The following is an 18,244-nucleotide window of genomic DNA, read 5'->3' as shown; positions in this document are numbered from 1 at the left end:
GTTCGTGGTGATTCCTGATGAGGTTTAGGAAATACCGCCGTAGACACGCAATGCCGTCGATAAATACCGAGTGTACAGATAGGCTGAAGTAAATAATTCAGCATCGTTTGCCGCCCGCCAGTCTGACACTCTGTCAGTAAATCCACAATCGTTTCTGTTCCACCTGCTACTGACCGTTTTACCCTTTCTCGAAACAGAACGTGAATCAATCAGTTGACCTCCACGTCTGGCCATTGATCTGACGGTTGAAAGGCGTATGACAGAAAACGGCCAAACTCAAGCCGTTTCACAAGCAAAATTTCAATTTATGATCTTACTGAATTTTCTTATAAAAATCTTACTGATTTTTGGCATTCAATTATTTATTAGGGTTTTAATGAGGTTTCACGTATTTTAAAATTTTTACAACCTTTAGAACTTTCATAATTTTTACCACTTTTATAATTTTCATAATTTTTACAACTTTTACAACTTTGATAACTTGTTGAATCTTTGCAACTTTTACAGTTTTCACAATTTTTGCAACTTTTGCAACTATTGCAGCTTTTACGACTTTTACAGTTTTGACAACCTGTGCAACTTTTACAATTTTTTAAAACTGTGAGCAAAACAATTACTAGTGCTTTTAAATAAAGTTTCATCTGCAAAGTACAACTTTAGTTACATACCCTTTATTTGTAGAACATTTTGTACTTATAGAACATAGTTTGACCGTCTAATTTTAGCACATATGCCCTATTAAATAAGTATAACACGTTTTGCTGTCTTTATACTATTTCTTGGAACAACGTTTCGTTAACTAAAGTGAATAGAGCAAACGTTGCTTCGAAAACCAACACTTCCTCTTTAACACTTAATGTCGACGTCCACCCCCTTAACAGTTGACTCGTTCTCATGGGCATCATTATCGAGTGTCGAGCTTGCGTTCCTATCGACAAAATCTTGCGTATCGTTCAACTCTTTGCATTGTCTGGTTTGATAGCCTCGCTTTCCTGTGTCGTCAATTGCTTTAAGCATTATTAATGATAACTTTATGGATCGTTTTCTCCAGTTTATATTTATACAAAAACTATTCTGATTAATTGATGGAGCAATTAACTGTTATCCCGCGTTTATTAAACCAATTATCATTCGTATAATAGAAAATAAATGGTCCGCCGCTTTTCTCAACCTTATTTCTTTCTCGAATACCGATACATTTGATTGCATTTTACAAATAATCGCTGTATACTTTTCATTAATTACGGAATACACTTAACAAAACTTGTATTGTTAAATAAATAAATAAATCGTACTGTTAAATCCTACACTATGATCAAATACAAAGTACTATGTACTAGAGTGCAATATAAAACTTTATTTAATTTTCAATATATCTTCAGAAGTATTACACGGTAATTACGGTAATAATTATTTTCTGATCTTTGAGTAAAAAATTGTTCCGAGAAAAAATATGTAACATCGATTTTCTTTTTTCAGGTAAGTGTAACAACTTGTCACACGGAGGAAATCAATAAGAGCTAACGAGGAAGAAACGTATGTATCTTGATAGTTGGTAGAAATACAATAGACAAAATTTGAAATGAATTTAATGACATGCCGTGTGATTATCTGGTGACCTTTCACGCGCCAGCGATCTTGCTAAATCTCTCTGACATGCAATCAGAAAAAGGTCTGAGAAAGTCCTTCATCCCTTGCATAACGTGGCCGCAAAGGTTGCGTTAATAGGAATAAAATAGCATGGGTGAATTATCCTCTTTGAGCGCGCAAGTCCTCTGGGCACAATTAATCGGACATGGTTGTCCCGCCGTTTAAACCCCAACCCCTTAGGCGCCCCACCACTCAGACATCTTTCAGTATTGTTCAACATAACAGGAGAAATCGCAGGAAGGGGATGTGGGAGTCGAAAATGAGTAACGTTATGAAGTCAACTGCTTTATTATTTATCTGTTTTCAGAGCTTTCTTTTCTGCGCACCCCTTTGGCCTTTGCTAAATCGTTCTTCTGTATTCTCCTTCTCCTGGATCTCTTTTTCTCTCGCACGGTGTCTTCCTTCCGCTTTGCCCCTCTGGAAAAGCAGTTAGGAGAAACAATGCTCGAGTCGAGAGTGAGCCTACTAATTTAGAGAGAATGACGCCAATTGTGAGAATGGACTGTGACAAATTACGCGCCTTACGACTTTCAAGCTATACTTTTTGCTTCGTTCTTTCTCTGCGGTCTTCACTTTGTACCGACGCGCAAATACCTACATACAATTTTCAAGTTCAAGAATTTTTCATCGTCACAAATCAGTCGTTAATAGCGTACGTGAGACGCCTTTAGGAAATATTTAATTTCGTATGTTTTATAAGTTTCATGCAACTGAAAAGTGATAAATTTAATTTTCTTACAAAATTCAATGTAGATGCAATGTAAATTGTAAAGTGGCAATTATGGGTATCTTAGGAATAGTAAATTTTTCAAGAAATGGCAATATGAAGTTTTGAAAAATAATTGTTACATGTATTCCCATAGTCTTCATATGAAATAAAAATATTCTCGAATGAAAAATTATTTACGACTTTCAAATACTTGGGTGTTATCAAAAATTATTATCTATAGGTCTTCATTCAACAAGTTCATTTCATTTTCATTTTATTCGAAATTTAATCGTTAAAGTGCAATTAAGAACGTATTAATATTGGCTAACTTTCTGAATAGAAATCGTTGAAAATAAAGAAAATATTGATAAGAAACGTTCAAAACCTGTATTTGAAGTGGATTTGTACGAAACATGCAAATAACTTGCCGATAAATTCAATCCCGCTACCATACTACCATATTTCGAGATTGAAAAAATATCGGAAAAGCTTCTAAACGAGAAAAATGGATAGCGCACGAATCGAGTGAAAAGAATTTCATCGACCGAGTAACCATCGTCACTTCCTTGTTGTCCAGGCAGAAATTTCAGCCAGTTCCTCCGCTGAATTGTAACGAGAGATGGGAAGTGGATATTGTACTGTAATATCTTTCACTGCACACGTTTCATTCGAAACAGGAGTTGTATTCGAAATGAAAAATATATATTTAACATAGACGATGCACAAGCAATATCTGTTAAACTCATTATATTGACTTTGAAGTTATTCTAAATCGAGATTAGAATTTTTTAGGTTATGTTTGTTTGGTCACAATTTTTGTCCACAGCTTTATAATAATATTGTATATTGTAGTAAAATGTTACATAAAATGTATTGTAAAATGGTGCCTATTTTATGTGAAAAATACCTTTTTCCATAAAAAGAAAGATTTATTATTTTTTATATGAGCCAATCCGCTTTTATGAGTAATATGGAATTTTTTGTATCTTTTAGTTAAATAGGGTTCTTATCAGCCATTTCATATTTTTCGCAGTATAGTACAATCTGCTTTGACATTTATACAAACATTAAATTTTCGAACAATATAAAGGATTGAAAAAACAGCGACATAAAATTAAATTAATAACGAAAACAAAAGCGGGATTTCACCCTTAAGAACCCAGTGTACTTATCTTTCACAATATTAACAAACGTGCACGTTCTAAAATATAAAATATAATAAAATTTTAATCAGACCATTGACACAGAGGATAAAAGTATGCAATATTACGAGCTATACAATCTTCTTTCCATAACGAAGGATGGTACATGAAAAACCGAGTAAAAATTCTGTAATAAATGTTATTCTTTGATACCGCTTTGAAGGAAGAATATGATTTACAAGGAGAATTTGCGTTTCTTTTTCTGATGTAAAGAGTAATTTAAGGCATGCCCTTGTAACAGTTCCACTTTATTAACTAAGTCATCAAACGATATAGGATTCTCATTCATAATGGGCCATGAAACATTATTACTGTGGATAGCTCTAAAAGGTAGGTGTAAATTCGTCATCGAGGAGAGAAAATGACTAGCAGAGTGGATACCGTTGAAGACGAAGAGACATAAGGGGTGTGGAGGTTAATGGGCGTATATAACGAGGGTCTACATTATGCAAATAGCTGTGGATGCCCAGCAACCATCGACTTATATCTTATCACTTTGACTGCCTGCCTGGTCATTCATATGAGTATCGCACCCATGGGAATGTGTGCTCCACACTCATGGCTTCAGAAGTGCTGATAGAAAGGACTATATGGCCTCCCTCTTTCCTCTGTTTGGTGGCCACCGCGTATTATTATTTTTATGGTATTACCATAAAGTCCCTTTTGCACGAAGATGAACCATTACCTTTAATGGCATTGTTCATATATACATGGAAGACGTTTGAAACTTTATGAACGACTTTTTTCCGTTTCTTGTTTATGCGACGGTAGCACGTGGAATTCTTGGAAATTCGTTATCGACATGAAGTTGTTTCTTCTATTTGCTCACCGGGATGTATTATTATTCCGCGTAACACGTTTCATTGACACTTCGCCGTTGCAGAACCGTGATTTTCACCGTCGTGTGCTCGTTGTACGCAGATCACGGTTTGTCACGATAGGTTAACGATCCGCACATGAAATTTCTCTTATCGAGACGTCGAATTTTTAGGCGTACTTGGAAATGCTTAGAGGGGGATGAAATTATCGTCCGAACACCGATATTAAGTCGACCAAGGTTGTGTTTGCTTCGAAGAAATACTTAGTTCTCTTGCTTCCACTCACGAAATGTAATTTCACGTTTCCGATCATTTTCGGGTAGAAAAAAGACAAAACGCTATCACGAATAAACTTTGTGAACTTTGGGGTGATTACAGTCTTCTTGTTTCTTCAGACATTGATTTCTTTTACGTACTGGGTGACTTGTATCTTTTAATCGTTTCGTGAAAAAGTTAATATATTTGGTGAAATCTTCTGAATAATTATAATAAATTGTTTAATACGTCTTGTAATAAACGCTTAATAGTATATACTGTTTTAAGAGGTTAAAAATGGAATTTAAAATTGAACATTTTATGCAATTGAAAGTTGTTTAAACCTTTAATTTAAATTGGACATACTAAAAGTTTAAACGCAGTTAATAAAATTTGATTTATCACATATATTGAGTGATTTAAAACAATTGAATAATTCATCTGAAGTCCTGCTGTTAATGTTTCAACAAATAATTGAATGGAACTCTACAAAATAAATATTATTCTGCTAAATAAAATATTTTGTCGAACATACTAATAATTATAAAAATGAAAGCGTCACACAGTAACATTATTATAGATCTTTTTCAATAAACACAATTAACACTTAATGTGACCCCTTAAACTTTGAACGTTAAAAACAATTTCTGATTTCTCATGCCAGAAATAAGATTTCCCGCGACATCTAGTTCACCAGAGTTCAATCTAATGAAACATGTAAATAGAATTCTCGTTCAGGATATTTATATGAATTTTTATTAATATCTACAGTTCGATGGCTGAGAAATATTTGAAAAACATCGTTGAAAATTATGCCGGAAATTTTGTATCGAATCTTTTTCTACTATTTCATACTAGCGGTGACAAAACAAAACAAATATCAATTGTTTACTGTTTTGAACAAATAAACTTTTCGACTAAACTTTTGATACACTCGTATTTCATTTCGCTCGTATTTTGCGGAAGTTTGCGTGCTAACAAACTGAAATGTTTTCGGTGGTAATTAGAATGTTTCAAACTGTTTTAAGCATTCGGCAAGAAAAACTAATTAGGAATTCGTCAAGGATTATGTTTTATTAGAAAAACATGTGAACTTGCGATGCATGCTGTAGAACCATAAATGCACAGGCCAGCATTTTACTTCTTTCATTATTATATTTTTAGAAACCGAAAACCAATTTTAATTTCGATAAACTTCAGCTAGAATAGAACCAAATTTTGTAAATTGTGAAAACTACATGTCTGGAGCTATTATTTACTTGTCATAAATTGGGGACATGAATTAATGACAAGATGTAACGAACACTAATGACCCACATATCGAACAGTACTTGTTGAGTACATTAACAGGATTTAAGGATTAGTGTCAAAAACTGTGTGTTAGGAAATGTAGGAGGTCGAAGGTCGATCACTCATCATTATCTCCTAATTGGAGTTGTGAAACATGTTAAAAATATTTTCTACGTGTTCAAAGGCGTTTTAATGGACGTATACCACATAGTCTAAATAATCATATGATTGTTATGATTGTTATAACATTTCACTCTATGGGCCTAATTTTTGCAAGTACGTAGTGTGGAAACACTGAATTATCTTTTAAATTTCCAACAGTAGATTTATAACTGTCTTGGCTTACATATCACCACGAATAAAGTAAAAAGTTAAGCCGTAATCGTACAGAAAAATTTCAAAGAGATCAACAGAGGTATCTCAACAGTTTACTGGACCAAGGAAAAGTAAATGGAACGACGTCTTCTTTCATCACAAGAGTACTTCGGATTTATGACAAATATTTAAATAAAAGATTGTTTCATACTCTTTCATTCTTTTATAAAGAAGCGAATGTATAACAACGGTAAAGGAATACGGATTAGACGAAACCGTTTTCTGTACGGGAAGATACTTGCAATGTAATCTTTTATTTGCCTTGTAAATTACAATGCAGTACGTCATCAAAGATATAGTTGACATTTAATACTGAACTACATATTTTCGTTTCTAAACGCGATAAAAATTCTATGAGAATTGTTTGCGAACGTTCGATAATAAACGTTTTAACACAATTAACACATTGTGTATAATATAAATATTTGACTGCAATATTAAAATACGATATTTACTTAAATCATGTTAGTATTGCAAATGTTAGCATTTGTTAATATACTGAACATGCTGCAAAATTTCGAAATTTGTGTGTTTATTTACAAATAATTAAACTGTAATAGAAATATTCTTTGTTTTTTAAATTATTATTGACTGATTTCAGAGCATCAAAACATTTTTTTCATTGAATATATATCTAGTAATACGTAAGTTACAAATTACATAAATTACATATGCAACAATACAAGTCATCGACAATGATTTTCCTTTTAACTCTAAATCTGTCAGTATATACTCTTAATTTACAATTAGGAATGAAATTGAAAATTAAACGAAAAAATGACAGAACATAAGTTAACGCACACATTAATTCTTTATTTCGATGAGAATTATTTTAAGAAAACCTTGAGAAATTGTTATAATTACAATAAAAAAAGCTTATAGCTTCTTAAAATTCATTTTTCACTAATGAACATAAAAGTTCTTTCGGAGTATCCTTAAAATATCAAATATCTTAATATATTATTTATATATTTGTTCGAAAAAATATATGCGAAGATTATTTCATGGTAGAATATATTAAAAATAATGTAATGCTCTCAACATTTAGTCACAAGTATACTAAAATTGCTGACCGCGCGCTGTAATAAAGCTACTAAGATTGTTAATAAAACAAGAACCCTACAACGATAATTAAGCGAAAAGAAAGAAAAAAAGACCATCAGCAATAAGAGCGGGGTTCAATCAAAATGACCCAGCAATGTGCCACCCTCGCTTATAATATATTGCAATATGATATTATGCGGCACTCATAGTATGACAGGGTATTATCCTCACGCAGCGCGAATTTCCATATTGCGGCTAACGTGGCATTACGTGAAATCAACTGCATAAGTATGGGTTTACCATTAAACATCGTTAACCTGCCGTACTGTGAGTTTAAATGTATGTGGCGTCTCAATATCGAGCCTTTCACCGATTACTAACCTGTTAATTCAGTTTCTTAAATTCGGAAGGACACAGTAAAATATTCATTGTTAATTTTAGATGGTTATGTCCGGTTAAATTACCCTTTTGCCCAATTAAATTTTTATTGCCCTTTTTGTCCAATTAAAGCGTTAGGTGACATAGTACGGACGGTATATTATCCACGTTGATAACTACTAAATAATTACTGCACATTAAATAATATCAACGCTTGTTTTACTTCATTATGCAATTTCAGGCACAAATTTTCTGTGGTATTCTCGTTTCATTGAGATATATTATTGTCAGTGCCGGATCGAGACCTTTAGGGACCCTGTGTAAATATTTTGACAAGCTTTAGAGAATTCAAAATTACTGCGAATTAAGATTTTACACATGATTCATATGTGACGTAACATTTCAACTTTCTTTGTCCGTTTTAATATTGTAGCTGTGATTAGTTAATTTTAGTTGAACTGAAAAATATGAGTAATGGGTTGGACATAGTGGGTTGGACATAGTGTAATGGATTAATATTATAACAAAATTTGTAATGTTAAAAAGATATTAATTCATATTTTCCTAAACCTTTCTCAAGTTGAGGATCTGTCAAATTTAATTGAAAATTGTATTCATTTTTAACAATCGTAATATGAAATGAATTATGTACAAGAGACTTCAATTACAAAATTATAAATAAGTATTATGTGAATAGTTCTGACTAAAGCACCTGACAATCAGTGTAATTTAAAATACATAGTACACGAACAATATTATAGAGGTAGTATAAAAGCAAGTCATAGAGGTAAACAATTTCAATTTTTAAATAGATTTCTTTTTAATAGGTTAGTCATTAAAATGGGCACCTTGTATTGAAAGTCGGAAGTATAGTTGGTTTTAAAACTGGTTCCCGTGTTTCGCGTAAAAGTTCTGGTTGAATGATAGGTGGGAGTGCCCGGAAGTCGGTGCCATAGTACGGAGCAGCCGACATGAATTACGAATTCCTTTTTTTCCTCCTTTGGTGAAGGCCCGCCTCCGCTGGCATCAAAAGAACGTTAAAGCGTACGAATAAAAAATCTTCATCGAGGAATATATATTTCGTGATGATCTTGCTTTTCGTTGAATACCTAATTCCCCGAAAGCCACAATGCAAATTAGTATTAATTTCCACCGTTTTCGAATATTCTACCAATTTTCTTCGTTTATTTTCAAGATTTTATACTCTGAATCACAAATTGAAGTTGTAGTTTTTTTTTATATATTTTTCTGTGTGAGTGCTGTTTTATTCTAAATTGTTGCTTTTGGGAATTTATTTGATACTAATGAAAGTGAAAAGTGGTAGTGAAAGTAACGAATTTAAGTTGCAATAAAGTGGAGCCTCTAAAGTGAAATAAATATATTTAATGATATTTACAGTGGTTCATCCATGCTTGTATGAAGATAACTTTGTTCTGTTCTATGTTTTTGTACATTATTTCATGAGCTTTTATTATGAAAAACAAAACAAAGTTTCCTGCAAATTAATCAATCCTATCATCCCCTACTGATCAATACCCCAATCAATAAAAATTTGCTTCTTTTAAAGAAAGTTTCTATTATATCATAAAATGAAGTTTACGTATTTTGTTACAAAATATCACGATCAAAATGTAAATGATTAACAAAAATTATTATATTAAACATTCGTTGAACATTGCTCACATTATCGACTGAACTAAACGTAATCCATCTTTCGGAAGCAGAATTTAAAAGACTTTTTCAAAGAAAATTCCCGATAAAATTCTAAATAGTTTCTCGGCATAAAATTGGCAATTTGTAACTTGTAATTAAACCGCGTTTCTTAACAATGACGTTGCTCTTTCGTGATTTATCGAATCTTTCCGTTGGAAGATTAATCATTAATCTCCCAAACACGCTTAATAATCGTCACACTGCATAAAGATGTACGCCGCAATTTAACCCTTTTGCTACGGATGACGTGAACACGGGCTGGTTAAAAAAAAGAGAATTAATAGAGTTTACCAAAAAAAAGTATATTTGTGTAACGGAGAATAGGAAAATTTGATTTTAAAGCGTTATGTAATTACGTTGATTAAATGCTCAAAAAGATGGACTTTAAAGAACATGTTTAAAAATGTCATTGCAATGATCGAATATTAATTCCACCGAACATTAATGGAATCATTTAAAACGCAAATATTGAAAATTCCACAATTTATTAAAAATCGATTTGAAATGCTTGCAGCGTTGAACAGAATTTCTATCAAATGTTAATTATTCGTATTTTTATGTTTATGGCTAAAACTGTGCGAATATTTCACAAGCTATTTTATGAATTATTTTATATTTCACTTTTGCTGTTTATTTTATAACGATACTATTTCAAATATATATTTTAATTAATATTCTTGAAACACAGCGAGTATTTTACAGTTTTCTAAATTTTTATTTAAATGAGTTCTAAAACTTGTCAAATATCTAGATTCTTTCATCCTCAAAATGATCATATTTTCCAAATTTCCAAACTCAGACGTTCAGAGTTGATTTTCAAATTCCCAAATGTTTCAATACTATAAATAGAAATGTTCAATTTCAAAAGTATTTGATTTTCCAGAAAACTTCGGAGAATAAATTTATTTGACATTTCGACTTATCCTGTCACGTAGAACCAGATTTACGGAATATCCTGTATATCTGCAGCAGCGAACTTTTTTTTCAAATTTCTCTCTCTGTTCGGATCACTCAATTCTAAATTCGCTAGTGTGATTCGTCTACGTCATTTATTGGCAAGAAGTTCGCAGAATTTTGAGGATATCTGCAGGAGAAAAATCCATGCACGTAGAACACCTTTCGTAGATATCAAAGGAAGAGTATGGTAAAATATTCAGAAGCAAGCGAGTTATTTTCGTTATCAAAATTGAAAAGTGCTTCAGATCCTAATGACGTTACAATGTTCGATGTAAGTTCCATAAAAATTTTTTATTCACCGTTCCTTTGCGAATCGAAACGCCGCTAAAGCGAATGTTACCATCGGCAGCTGACTAAAATTTATTTCAGCGACAGTCAACAACGACTTTCGCTTAATAAATAACTGCAATCACCGGTATTTCGATTTTATCAATCGTGATTGAGTGTCCGTACAAAAGTCAAAGATTTTCGCGTTCTTTATCTTTTTTCCCCCGTCTGTTTGGTGAAACTCCATCCATTAAATTAAAGTTTGAACGCAAAGTTCTCGGCAAGTGGCAGTTCAAACTGTCTACGTTCTTCTGTGTGACGTACGCTACCGCCAAAAAGTATTAGAACGTTTATTCAGTTTCAGATAGCTTTCGACGATCTTAAGAGAAGAACTAGTTCATGAAATTCAGATATCTGGGTTGTGAATTCGAATTTAGTTAATTAATTCTATCTTGTGATCGTTAACACTGCTCTTTAATAGTATAACATTCTAATAATGGTATAATAGTTCAATAGTACAATAGTTCCTTTAATATGTAGCTGTAATTTTGTTGTAAATATTCAATAATTGAAAGGTGATTCAGTTAGGGTAATTAACTGTTGAGGTGCAGAAGAAAAAATGGTGGACTTCGAATTTGTTATAAGATTATAAGTTAATACTTTATGCAACAGGTGCTCAATGAATTTTTATATTAATAGTTCATATGTATAACTATTCTAATTAACGCTATAACAATACAAGTTTTTTCTATTATAGTGATCGAACATTTCGATCAATTTTATTTGAGGTTATGTATGGAGGAGCCTGCTGCATGAGGTCGTCGTTGAAAGTTAACCTAAAAATTTAGAAATAGGAACACAATTTGTTCAGGACAATTCATGAATTCTTATGACATTCTTATATTTTGAAATGTTTTGAAGTTGATCAGTCAAAATTTTTTAAGAATCGATTTTGCTTACAATAAAAATGATCGATCAAGAAAGTATAGAGTGCAGAAGAATCCAAGATGAATACTGTGCACATAATTTTGTTTAATAATATGTCTATAAATTTGTTCACAAGTTGAACATCCGGGCAATATAAAAGGTGTTTGTGTAACATAACGATCGTTCCTTTGCGTTTTTATGCCTCGAGGATAATGATATCATTAGTAACTATGATGGCCCGGTATAATTGGTAACAGGATAGCTTAGTGTTGCATGAAACTTTGAGACACTTTGTATAAAATATAAACGAAGACTGGTAATTATTCTGCGAAGTTAACGCTCCTTACGAAGTTATTCTCCATCGTCTTAACAACTCGAAACTTTTATTTAGAGAAATAGAAAAACATTACGATGACCGAACAATGCTTCAGTGTTCAATAGAATTTGTTCGAATAATGATAATTATTCCCCGTATTAAATATCATATTGCAGAAATGTATATAGAATTGATAAATTGTAAAATGAGAACAATTGAAACTGAAAATTAACAAGATTTTCGTCTCTATTATTCAAAATCGTTATTTCATGTACATTACAGTTATATGTTCGTATCCACAATTTCAGATATTCGGGATTGATCGCGGTCTGCAAAAGTTAAAGAAATTTCTTCAATTTGAATGGCTATTAATTCTCAATAATAACGACATGACACAGTCATTTATTTCATCTCGTGGATATTGTATCACTATTATTGTATATTAATTCTTATTTCATTCTTAGTTCATATATGTATTTTTGTTATATTCTACTATTGATCCTCTTTTGTAAAATCTTGAGTTCTCGTTAATTTATGAGGAAAGGTTTTGCAATTTTTACATAGAATTGTTCCTCTATCACTTACTCTCCTAAATTAATTTTTTAGTCGACTTTAACAGAAAATGTTTCGAATGTTTCTTTCACGGTCCCAAATGTATTTTCCTTTCGAGATAAATTATTTCACAGGGTGTCATATAATATGACAATAAAAACTAGCAGATGAAAAAAGTTTATAGAAAATCTGTCAATATTCTTAATACAAATTTAGTGCCTCTAAATAAATACTGTATCAATTAATTTTGCAGTTTTTTGTTACTCAAATATAATTTGACAATAAAAACTAGCAGATGAAAAATGTTTACAGAAAATCTGTCAATATTCTTAATACAAATTTTGTCCCTCCAAATAAATACTGTATCAATTAATTTGCAGCTTAGTGTCACCCATTAAACAGATACAGTATCTCATATTTTTCCTTGCACAAGCTGAAAACTGCAGATTTTCCGTAGCGGCGCAAATTATAAAGGGTATTACCATTTTGATCACATAAACGATTAAACGTTGCATGTTCGCTAATGGACAATACTAAGCCGTAACTTGATTAATTCATTGTTTGTTCCAACTAAGAATCAATCATTTTGCGTTAAAAATATTAGAATTACCTTTATGAAAGCTTTAAATTTGTACGAATATTTTGCGATACGTCATCAAATCATATCGGACTGTATAACGAATACAGTCATTAATATTTTTAATTACCAATCATTTTATATTAAAATCGTTGACGAGTGCATGCAATTACCTCGATCAAACTTACGGTTTAAAATTGATATCAATATTATTACTGCTTTGCGGTACTTTTATAACAAGCCACGTTTTCAACGTACCACCATGTGATGTATAGTAATCTAATAGTGCAAAATCATATTCAATTTATGTTATCGCAATAGACATGCACAGCACAGTTGCATTTATTAGATCGATATTTGCTAATGCAGTTATCCCTGGATATTTGAAGTCGCTAAAATAATTCTCATTAGTATAGCTCTTTCTCGTCACATTTTAAAATAATGTTTGTAAATAATAAACAGTTATAAATAATAAACACTACGATATTCGTCCTGCGACATAATGGAAAACATGCAAAGTATATTTTCACGTTAATAAATTGACAATTATTCCGAGTTATATTATTATTCTATATTGAAATATGAATTCTGTAAATACACGTGAAATACAACTCGTGTTTGGTTATTTTCAATCCAAGAAAAATATTTAATATAAAGCTACATCGTCATTTTTCGTATCGAAAATAAATGTTTATATTATCGTATATGAAGAAACTTTAATTATTGGATATGAAGGAAATCTTGTAATTTAAAGTATGTTCTTTCAGGAACATTTTCAGTTGATTTTCTTTAACATATAAAAAAGATCTCTTATCTCTGGTTGTTTTACAAATCTGTAAAGTTTCATAAAAATCAGGGGAATATGGTTGAGTGATATTCCTTGTGAGAAAGAAAAGTTTAAACCAGCTGCTGCTGAAACATACTCCGAATGTTCTGAACGGATTGATTTTTCTTTTTCAGAAGAGATGATTTAAAACGTGCTTGAGAATTGAATTAAGATTGTAACAAATGAAAACACGAGAAGTGTTTCTGGTTGGCAACATCAACGACCTTTTATAACAAGTAATTTATTGTATATTATTTATTATGATTAGATTATAATGGTTCTCTGTTCTGTTATTCGCATTAACAGTTGTATTAACTCTAGTTACTTGTATACATACATGTATGTATAATACTTATTACACTTGTAACTTATTAACACTTTACTTTTAAAATGATTATTACAACCAATAACTATTTAGATAAAACAATTTTCTAAAAATTCGACATCATCTTTTACAGTTCAAAATTTAGGAAACTTTTGCAAAGATGAGTTTAACAGCATGTTCCGCCATGTTTGATACAATATTAAGGAACAATGCTGGTCAAACGATACTGCGACACAATTTCAAATCAAAGAGTACAATTAGCAGTAGTGTTGTCGACAATAAAGGTTAATTAATGTTTGGTTCATGCGAAAAGAGAGTACGTCCCGTACAAATTACGGTACATGCAGGTAGTAAATCAAATAAACTATTAATTGATTGTGCTTTCAGAAATTCTTTCGCAAAGTTTCTTCGTTCAAAGGGAATACATTATTTTTGGAGAACATCATTTTAATTTCTAGTAAGATTACAGTTGAGTAAAATGCATCTACTCGATGCAAGTTTAATTATTTTACCACGGTGACGTACTTTTTATAAAAAATATTAAAATGAAATTGATTCTTAATTCAAAATTAAATAACTGTATTATTATGTTTCTATTTCTATTGTGTAATGTTTATACATGTAAACGATTTTTTGTATCATAACTATAAAATAATTCGCCATTTATCTCTTTATGAATATCTTCACAATTTTAATCTAATCTTCTCAAGTCAAGAGTTAAGTGTTTATAGTTCTCAAAACGATTTTCAAAGTATTCTTTTTTATTATTTATAATTTGTAATTACAACTACAATGATTACTACGTGATTAGAACATGTTCTAAGAATCATGTTCATATGTTCTTATACAACGTGTGAAGTGTGATTATGCCTGCATCGAATACGTTAAAACAGATACAAGTTCTCAGCATATGAATTATTGTCTGCCTAATCAATCTTGTAATTCAGGAGTTAAGATCAGTTCAATGGAATTCTTTCAACGTCCATTAAGTCCATTATCAACATGAAATATAGCTTACGAGTGTGCCATTGACAGTCATTCTTGCCTGCATTTTCTACCCTATTGGTTGCGTGCATCCTTCTTGTTACCAGGCCAGTGGGTCAGTAAATGTGAATCAATCCTATAGTAACTGGCAGACATTAACTAGCTTTGTTTCGTCTACGCTCGTAAAACATAACATTGTAAGCGATGTACAATATACTCCAACACATAATTTAGGTTGTTCAAGAAAAGCAAAATTCGCGAGAACTAGTGTTTAAACTAGTATACAAACTATAAACTGTCAGATTGAAAATCAACCAAATGCTCCGACATTTATATACAAATGTCTGAATCCATGATTCATACAGGGTGAATAAATTAACATCCAAAAGGTTGTTAAAAGATTTGAAGAGAAGTATGATATTGATGAACCTATCAAATTCAAATGAAATAAGTTTGATGCAACAAAAATAATACAACTTGAGCAATCATAAATATACTAGTCATTTAAAAACGTTTTTTAATTACGAAAACCAGAGAAGAAATAATAAAATAGAATTTCATGAAGGAATCCAGTGAAATATCCAATAACAGTATTATTGCATTTCATCGAGAAAATGACTGTTTTTAGAATTGAAGTTTTATTCAAGATTGATCGGAAATATTTTTGTAGCCGTTTTTACTGCGGAAATAACATACATATTGGAAAATAGGATGAAAATTGTGGTGGCGTACGCGAATATGAGCGTGCAAACTTCTGCATAACTGTTTAAATGCAGATGAAGCAGGGTGGACGTTCGAATAGAGTGATTTAAATCAACTAACCCCCGCTAGGTCTGGCTGACCTTATATGTAGATAGTACTAGTATGGGTGGCAGTGCTCATAAATCTCGTAAGGAAATTTCAGTAGAAAGAAAAATAGTTCTCCACTACAGTGATTAATTGATTTACGAGCCACGAGATGCGCTTCACCGTATATTAGTCTCACGATGTGAGCTTGTGTGACTTTGTACTTACATCAGTTCTCATTTTAACGGTTAATTGTGTATGTATCTCTCGTGAAATGCATTAACGCGGTGGAATTGCACTGAAAATATCATTTCGAGAAGATATCATAAGCTTCGAGTAATTTTGTTTTAGTGAAATTATGCGTTTTCTGATGACTTGATAAACAGAACGTTCTGTATACATTGGTGTCTCAAAGTATGCAATTTAAATATAAAAATATTAATGTAATTTTTATGTGAAAATATCAATGTAATTTGGATATAAAAATATCACGTATATTTTAGATAAAAAAATTTAGTAAAAATGTTAATACTAATAGTACATTTTGATGACGTGTAAAATATTGAAAAAAAAAACACAACATTTGAATATAGGTTGGAACAAAAAAATATTTTATGAAGCGGTTGTTCAGATTACTGTATGAAAATACATCTATCTATAATAATTCTTCATTTACTCAAAGAAAATGAAAACAGTGAAAATATTAAATTGTTAGTTAATATCAATTTTTCTCGTTTAGTTTAAAAAAAATTTACTCGAAATGAATATTTAAAATAAATATAAAAATCAATTACATCTATCATTTTTGCTGACTTCTTCAAATTTAAAAATATCGACTGAAATTCGATTGAAAGATCGATATGAAGTTGTTGTTATACAAAAGTATTTTTATTATGAATGTAACAAGTGGATGCAGAGAAAATCTAATATCAAAGAACATAACACGCAGCAGTTAGATCATGTTAAATTTATTTGTTCATTTTTTGTTCTTATCAGATTACTTCGTAAGCATTGTAATACAATTTCCTCGCGTAACGCGATAACGTTAAATAAAATGGCCATGCCCTCTAATTAATTAAAAACGCACCGTTCATTATGTTCACAATAATTTATGCTCACTATGTTTATCACAATTGTTTATTTTTTAGTCATTTTATTCGAAATATTTATTTCAGAGGTACTGAAACTTTTCTGAAATTATCAGAAAGTTTTTTTGAGTTTTTGAGGTTCGTAAAATATGGTGTAAATAGGTTTTCTTTATTTAATTTTTAAAGGTATCAACTTTATAGGTTATGGTAAGCATGCTCTCATTTTTATTTAGAATTATTGTTATTTAAAATTGCTTTTTCAATGTTTATAAATCGCGTTTAATTAACAAATTTTAAAGATGTTCTTCCAAATCGTTTTTAAATAATAAATTTATTAAGTCTTTTTAAAGTTACTGTGTTTTTGTTTTATTTTAAATATAATAGCCTCCCCATATTCCATCATATTCTCATTAAACAATTCGTTTTATTCAGATTTTCTAAAAGTAAGAGGTATTAAGTAATGAACATTGAGTAGCTATTATATAGTAACACGGTACTGTAATTTCAATCAGAGTTTCCATACGGATATGGAAGTCAACCTTTAATAAAGTTTCTGAATAATCGTTACCCAGAGGGTCAATGTGGTCTCAACCTTTCAAAGAAACATTAAATACGTTCTATAACAGAGCGTTAGCTAAATGGAATATTAATTTCCCTAACTGTTTTGGGTAACATGTAATTCCATTTGAAACTCATATGCGAAAATGGTTTGTAAATCACGGTTCTGCATCCTGCACTTTCAGACTCGTAAAAAAAGATATATTGTCATGGAAGCATGGAACTGAGGCGTTGTATAAACACAGCAAAGTTTGCTGGGCAAAATAACGCCGGACAATCGATGATTGTTTAAAGAAGGATTACAAATATGTACAACATTAACGGACTAAACGTTACTGAATTATGATATAATCGGAATTTTTAATTCGGTAAATGTAATTAAATCTGTATAATAATTTAGTGACTGTCACGAGAGATATTTATTTTACTACTTTATTTCGTGATTTTACAATCTTATTATGTATGGGATTGTTAATGTTGTGTAAAAAATGTCAAATTCCAAAATTTCCAAATTCCAAAACTTCCAAGTCCCGAAACTTCCAAATTCCAAAACTTCCAAGTTCCAAAATTTCCAAATTCCAAAATTTTCAAATTCCAAAATTTCCGAATTCCAAAACTTCCAAGTTCCCAAATTTTCAAATTCCAAA

General features: G+C 31.1%; 1 protein-coding gene and 1 long non-coding RNA gene across 4 annotated transcripts in view; both read left to right on the top strand.

Moving 5' to 3' along the window:
* Positions 1–18,244, top strand: part of LOC100875784 (neurotrimin) — a 247,487-nt gene that overhangs the window by 77,173 nt on the left and 152,070 nt on the right. The window lies entirely within an intron of this gene.
* Positions 10,354–14,833, top strand: LOC143265267 (uncharacterized). Of its 2 annotated transcripts, none has more exons than XR_013039648.1 (4): positions 10,354–10,662; positions 13,991–14,092; positions 14,315–14,497; positions 14,569–14,833. It is a non-coding gene; the product is annotated as an uncharacterized LOC143265267 (long non-coding RNA). The 2 variants fall into 2 exon arrangements; XR_013039646.1 differs by having other exon boundaries at positions 14,315–14,465; positions 14,569–14,832.

Source organism: Megachile rotundata, chromosome 1 (assembly GCF_050947335.1).
Source record: "Megachile rotundata isolate GNS110a chromosome 1, iyMegRotu1, whole genome shotgun sequence".
NCBI lineage: Eukaryota > Metazoa > Arthropoda > Insecta > Hymenoptera > Megachilidae > Megachile > Megachile rotundata.
This window is presented reverse-complemented; position numbering and strand designations above follow the sequence as displayed.